The following is a 7,301-nucleotide window of genomic DNA, read 5'->3' on the forward strand; positions in this document are numbered from 1 at the left end:
TGGGGCAGGGTGGGGTGGGAGCAGCTTCTTTTCTTTATAAATTCACTTTGACACAAAACAAGACCACATAAGTCTACAGGACACAAGGGTGCCAGCTCTGTTGTTGCGTGCACAGAATGGGGTGAAAAACTGTAACAGCAGAGCTCGCTGAGTTCTCAGGGTTAGTGGATGATCGGCATCCACTTGATGATCTAAATTCCCTGTCTGCCCATTATATAGAAGAGGCTGAAGGTCAGAGATAGGGACAGCAGGATCTGTGGGCCAGGAGAGAACCCATGCTGGAGGAACCCTCACCAGGTGGCTCAGGGAACTTGCTCCGTACCCTGAGCTCTCTATTCAGGGCTGTGCCTGTGCAGTGTGTAGGCTGTGTAGTGGTGTGCATGTGCCTCAAACCACAAGAGAGGGAGCGGTGTCACCTGTGACACTGGCCATGAGCGCTGGCCATGAGCAGACGTCACACAGTAAAGACAAGAGGACTACCTTTATGCACCTGAACATCAGAGCTCCTTGTAAGGCGGTCCAAACTCCTACAAGTCAAGGGGTATAGTCAACCCTGGAAAATAGCTCCCTCTGTAGCTGAAGACCACCTCTGTGAAATTCCTGTGGAACTCTGATTGTCTCAGCCCTTGCACCACAGCGGGTCAGGTTTTACGAATACGGTTTGTGCATCAGAGCAGCTGTAGACAGGCTCTCTCCCATTTCTAAACATCTAGACTGGATGTGCTCGTGGGGTCATGGACATGTTTATACTTTATAAACACAGAATCCTTGGAGAGCACTCTTTAGCATCCCTGGAGGCAGATGTGCAGATGAGGCAGGGTAGGCTTGAGGGAAGAGGCTGTCAAGACTGCTGCCCCAGTGTGAATTTCCTCACAGTATTATATAAGCAACAGATGCTATGGAATAAAAACCTGAAGGAACTAGGAGTCACCCATATCTGATTATTTCCTATGCATATATAAGTAAGAAAAATATACACCTTGGGTTTTAAAATGGGATTATACCACACTTTTTTAAGTGGCTTTAGTAAATAAACATAATATCATTTAATGGTTAAATAGCATTTCATATTTTGTTGTGCCCCATTTACTACCTAACATTAAATTGTTTCAGACCTCCCCCTACCTAATACTATGAAACTTTGCACACATCTTTGGGGTTTGCGTGTTTGGTTTTGTTGTTCAAGAAGGGGTCTCATGTGTAGGCTAGACTTGAAATCCCTACGTAGCTAAAGATGCTCTTGAATTTCTGATCCTTCTGCCACCACTTCCCGAGTGCTGCGACTCCAGGTGTGCGCCACCATGCCCTGTGTATGTGGTGCTGGGAATCTAAGCTACACAAGCATTCTACCAACTGAGCCACACCCCCCAGCCTGACATGCCTTCTTAAGTGTGTACACCTGAAAGTAAAATTACCAGACCAGTCCCCTACTTCACTCTGTACTATTACCACATCAGTCAAAATGGACGGATCAACTCTTCTGTTGCCTTCTTTTTCTTTTGGTGACAGCTGAGATGACAAATCTCCCACCATCAATCACAAAATCTTCACTTAAAATATAGATACTGAGGTGATAAAATATACAAGTCCTGAGTGTTCTTCACAGAGTAAGAACACCCACACATCCAGAAGTAGGTCAAAACAGAAAGTCACCAGCCAGCACATACACCTGCTGCCTTCTACTACCATGTCCCCTGGTAGGGACTGAACCCAGAGTCTCACACAGTAACTACATGTTCTACTAATGAACCATGTTGTCCAGGTTAGCCCCAAACTCCAAGGTTCAAGTGATTCTCCCGTTTCGATGTCTTCCCAACACCGCTGCCTAGGAGTTGCCTTTCTATTGTTTTTAAACTAGCATACACAATCATGCCTTCTATGACACCGCTGTGAGCGGGAGATGGTGCTCCACTTTGCTGGCTGCAGCAGCCTGAGCTGGGAAGCAGGGTTCACAGGCTCTTTATTTAACCTCTGCTATTACCACCTCTCGTCTCTTCTGTGGAGGTGGTCCGCTACAGTTTTGGAAATAGGTAAGTGCTGCTTCAGGTCCTCCAACTACTGGGAGGATTTGAACATGTGCAGGAGCAGCAGCTGGGAGAAAAGAGAGCTCTCTACCTGACCCACTTCACTCACAGGGAATTTCTAGGCACTCTACCAACTGGGCTGTTTTCCCAGAAGACTCAAGGGCTTTCTAAGGTTGTAGAAGGCTCTCTTCAAAGCAATTTAACAGCTAGAGGAAAAAGTCCTTTCCCTGGTGTCACAGGATATTTGAGCAAACTATGTAAAGAGTGTCACTGTTTGGCCTCACCTGCCTAAGGCACTCAATTGGTTTAATAAAGAGCTGAATGGCTGACAGCTAGGTGGGACTTTTGGGCAGAGATCGGAACTCTGAGAAGAAGAGGGGCAGATTTCGTCAGCTAGACACAGAGGGAGTCAGACATACAGGATGGAGGAGAGGTAAAGAGCCACGTGACAGAACGCAGATGTAATAGAAACGGGTTAATTTAAATTATAACAGCTAATGGAACAAGCCTAAACTAAGGCCAAGCTTTCATAATTACTAAGTCTCCATGTCATTATTTGGGGGCTGGTGGTCCCAAAAGAAAGCCCAACAAGAAAGACTAGCTACACTAGTGTTGACTTCATTTCTTGGTAACCAAGTGCCCCACTTGTAAAATATTGTAATATTCCCTACCCCAAAAGAATATGCATTTAGAGACTTCTTTAATGGACTTGAACCATTCTCCCAGGACAATAGATACTGTAAGAAGAGAACTTGTCCTGAACTTTTCACAAGCAATGTCATATTGACTAGGTCTCCCCAGTATTTTTTTTTTTTTCATTTATGTATGAGTGCCTTTGGCGTGCCCCCCTTACCCTCACTGGAGCTGGAGTTCTTTCTTTCAAAGACTTCCACTCCGGCAAAGCTGGCATACCCTTTTTAAAAACTTTTTATTAGGCCAGGCATGGAGGCGTATGATCTTAAGTATCCTGAGGAGGCAGAGGTAGGCAGATCCTTGAATTCAAGGCCAGTCCGGTCTACAAAGTGAGTTCCAGGACAGCCAGGGCTACATAGAGAAACTGGAAAACAAACAAACCTCTTTTGGTACATTTATCTACCCATCTACCTACCTACCTACCTACCTACCTGTGTGTGCGTGTATGTGCACTGTGTCATGGTGTTGGTCAGAGGATGACTTAAATGATTTGGGAAGTTGGTTCTCTCCTTCCACCACGCAAGTCCCATGGATGGAACTCAGGTTGTTAGGTGTGGCAAGTGCCTTCACTTGCTGGGTCATCTCACCACCCGTGAGCTGGAGTTACAAGTGGTTGTTGACTGTGAGGATGTTTTCTCCCCCCCCCCCCCCTGAAAATATCTCTTACCTTCAGAAACTGAAATTTTACCCAACTTTCCAACCAAGTTAATAATATGCCTGTGAGCTGGGCCATGGTGGCGCACGCCTTTGATCCCAGCACTCAGGAGGCAGAGGCAGGCGGATCTCTGAGAGTTTGAGAACAGCCTGGTCTACAGAGCTAGTTCCAGGACAGTCAAGTCTACACAAAGAAATCCTATCTCAAAAAAACAAACAAAATGCCTGTGATTAAGTTTAACTAGCCTTCAAGAAAATAATGTAGCCAATCTTGCTATTATGCATAGGGCTTCCATGTAATCAGCTTTACAACCTAAGTTAAATTAAATGCACAGTTAACCTTAAAATTATATTCTTCCATGCCTGTGACCTGGAATACGTGTGTGTGTGTGTGTGTGTGTGTGTGTGTGTGTGTGTGTGTGTGTGTGTGTTGTAGTGAGCATTTGCTGAAAGCAGTCAACAGGTTGAAAGCAGCCTTAAAAACAAATATCCATCATAAATGTTGGAAGTCACTGATTGTAACCTGTTGTCAGAAGTAATCTGGTTAGATTTTGAGTGATAGTCTGGGTCAATAGGGATCATAAAGAAATTTCTTCCCTTATGAACATTAGTAAAAAACGATTAAGAGATCCCTTGCTCCTTTCTCATATCATGTTTTCCGTGCTGTTCAGTAAATATAAAGCAGACCGTTTTGTTAGGGACAGAGAAGTGGAGAATTTCAATTTTGGCTCTCGGTTTAAACCACTCCAGAAGAACCTTTCCGCTAATATGATACCCATACAGTGAACACTGATGTGGGTGCTGGGAACTGAACTCAAGTCCTCTCGAAGAGCATCAAGTGCTCTAACCAGAGCCACCTCTCCAGGGTGTCCCAAGGTAAAAAGTAACCCCTCCTAAGTGGACACTTATGCTTGGGGATCTCAGAGCCGCAGGATAACCAAGGGCATTCCTGCATACGTATACTTACCTCAAGAGTTTGGCCTAAGAAGTGAGATGCTAGTCTCAACTATACCACCAGGAGGACGCATTCCTAAGGTGCCTGGGAGAGACCTACATTTCCCAGGCCCCAAAGCATATCCCAAAGGAAACTAAAGTCTGAGGGTAAGTGTTGGGCAGAAATGCTTTGTTCAGTGGCCACAGAATGAAAAAGAGGGAGCTTTGCTCAAAGCTTAGCTTTCCCACTCCTGGGACTTATGGGAGTCACAGATAAAGGGAGATGGCCGGAGGGGATGGACATTCATCTTTTCAGCAAGGAGGGAGAGATCTTTTAGGAATTCAATTGTCACTTTTTAATAACCTGAGTGTTCTGCCTGCATGTATGTATGTACACCACATGTATGCCTGGTGCCAAGTCAGAAGAGGGCATGACATCCCCTGGAACTAGTAACGGATGGTTGTGAGCCATCATGCGGTTGTTTCTCAGTAAGAACAACAAATACTCTTCACCACTGAGCCCTCTCTCCAGACCCTGCCACTTTTTTTCCCACTGTGGTCATGTGTTTTGTCATGATGATTGGGAGGTGTCATTAGCCCTCAGTGGGAGTTAGCAGGTGAGAAACCAGGCAAGTCTAGTATGAGTTAACCCTGTATTATAACAGCATTGGTCATTTCTCAAATGATCAACATGGCTACATAAGCAGCCATGTAGAATCTGACCCAACCCAAAGGTTAATACAGCAAAAGGAAATAGATGCAACGTGAAGGAAGAGATGTCAAGCATTTTCATCAACATTGTCACCATCAGACACCTGCAGGTCCAAGTGAAGAGTGTTTCTGGCAGGCATGCCCTTCAAGTAGCCTTGGCAACTGTTACCATAATGTGGCAAAGGTATTATCTACCGACTTAGAAGTCATTAATATATTGCCTAAACATGCACCACCCACAATTAGCAATGTTTAAATCAACTAAAAGGTAGAGTTTATTTAGGGTCTTTTCCTCAATGATACTGTACTGGTTAGTTTTGTCAATGTGGAAATAAAAACCTCAATCAAGGAACTGACTCCAACAGACTGGCTTAAAGGCAAGTTGCTTTTGGTCATGGTGTTTGTAACAGCAACAGAAAACAAACCAGGACAGCCATCAAGGGAAACCAAATTGTGGTGGCCCGACTCTGCTTTGAAACTGTCAACACTCGGGGCTGCCTCTGGGGGCTCTTTCAGGCCATTTCATGAACAAGATTTTCCCTTGGTAACAATGTCAATGTCTTTAAAAACTAGAAAAAGGCACACAAATCAATTCCTGTTCTCTATAGATGGCCTTAGCTTCTTGTTAAGGCTAGACAATTCAGCCTCTGTTCTTGCCCCGCAGTGCTGAGGTGCACCCCCCCCAAAACACAAAGTCCCCTCATCTCAAGCTCTAGAAGGCTTCCAGTCACCTCTTCTTCCCACACTGCTGGTGGTGAGGTGTTGACAAAGACACTCTCCCAGGGACTTTCTCCTCTCACAATGACCACCTCCACACCCCGCCGGACTTGTCAGCTAGCAAGTTCACAGACTGGTTCCACAAAACACTTTTTAAATGTGCAATTCTTTAATCTTAAAAAATATACACGGGAGAAGCCATGTATTTTACATAGGAATACACACGTTAACAAAGCATTTCTTATAGTTTTCCAAACTCTATTGTATCAGTCTGAAATTTATAAATTAAACATATCAGAATTTTTAAGTTAAAATGAAATCCCTGAAACTACTGGATATGTTAAGACTTTTTTCCCCAAAAATTAAATGAGCAGAGAGTATCAGTATGATTTAAGTAAGGTTTATTGTTACCTTTATTGCCTATAATCTAGAAGATGCAGTTTTATTGTGCCTTTGCAAACAGGATACATCTCTTAAAAAAACTGATCAAAAATTTCCATACATATAGCTCTATATGATAGATTACAGTGCAACACTATTCATAATTATAGAAACACTATAGAACCCAGGAGCACGGGGTAAGCCAAAGAAATACAATCCTGAGCCATCTGAGCAAGATGATCTGATGAATTCTTAGTGTAGGCTAGAAAACATAGTGAAGAAATCCATGCACGCTGCAGTCATGAGTAACCGGCCAACAGCCGTTGTTTGCTAGCTTCGGGGGTGATGGTGAATTTCCACACATGCACACTCTCACACTCCTGTTTCCTTCTGCTTCCCTCCTGCCCCAGTACATTCACTCCAGCCCCTTCCCAAAAGAAATGTTCAGGCACTAAATCCTACAGAAGCCCACACCTGCCTGGCCGTGAGGAGCGTAAGACTGCTGCTAAAATATTTGTGTAGGAATCCACCACACCGTGGAGCGAAGCACGCGCTGTAGGCCAGTCTAGCTGCGTTTTGCCTCTTTGGAAGTAAATGAAGCATATGCCTGCTACAGCTTAAAAACACCTTAAAAAAAACACAAAACTTCCCTTGCTACATCTTGAAGTAAAATCAACAGTGGAAAATTCACCCTAAAACTAACTGCCTCATCTGCTACTAAAATACATTTGCCACTCTATTTTTGGTATCTACTCAATTGTAATTCAATATGAAAAGTTCATGAAGCTTGTACCTGCTTATGGTGAACACTACAGTACCACATACAACCTGTCAGCTGAAGGCTTATGAAACACCAAGCTTTGTATGTGATCCTTGCTACATGTTCCCTCGGTGTGTTCCGCAAGACCACAGTATTCTACTGTTACCAAAGACAATGTACAGACAGTTCAATGGTGAAAAGTATTTGGTTCGTCTTCACCATACACATCCTAGGGATGAACCGAACAATCCACATCTCCATACCTTCCCTGAAGATAACCTGAGTCGGCTGACTAGACAGACAGACAGCATGGCTGTCAGTCTATGAGAGGTTGAGCTGGGAAACCAGAGGGCTTGTGTAGTCTACCAGCAGCTTGAATTGTGCAGATCAACCGAGCTCTTGGCTTTTGATATGCACTGTCCCAAAGG

The 7,301-nt window shown here is 44.2% G+C and overlaps 1 long non-coding RNA gene across 1 annotated transcript; it reads left to right on the plus strand.

Annotated features, from left to right (window-relative positions):
• The first annotated feature begins 1,922 nt into the window (after positions 1-1,922).
• On the plus strand, positions 1,923-6,758 carry LOC131907040 (uncharacterized). The gene is made up of 2 exons (XR_009378276.1): positions 1,923-2,030; positions 6,524-6,758. It is a non-coding gene; the product is annotated as an uncharacterized LOC131907040 (long non-coding RNA).
• The last annotated feature ends 543 nt before the right edge of the window (positions 6,759-7,301 follow it).

The sequence above is a fragment of the Peromyscus eremicus genome, chromosome 3 (genome assembly GCF_949786415.1).
Source record: "Peromyscus eremicus chromosome 3, PerEre_H2_v1, whole genome shotgun sequence".
Taxonomy (NCBI): domain Eukaryota; kingdom Metazoa; phylum Chordata; class Mammalia; order Rodentia; family Cricetidae; genus Peromyscus; species Peromyscus eremicus.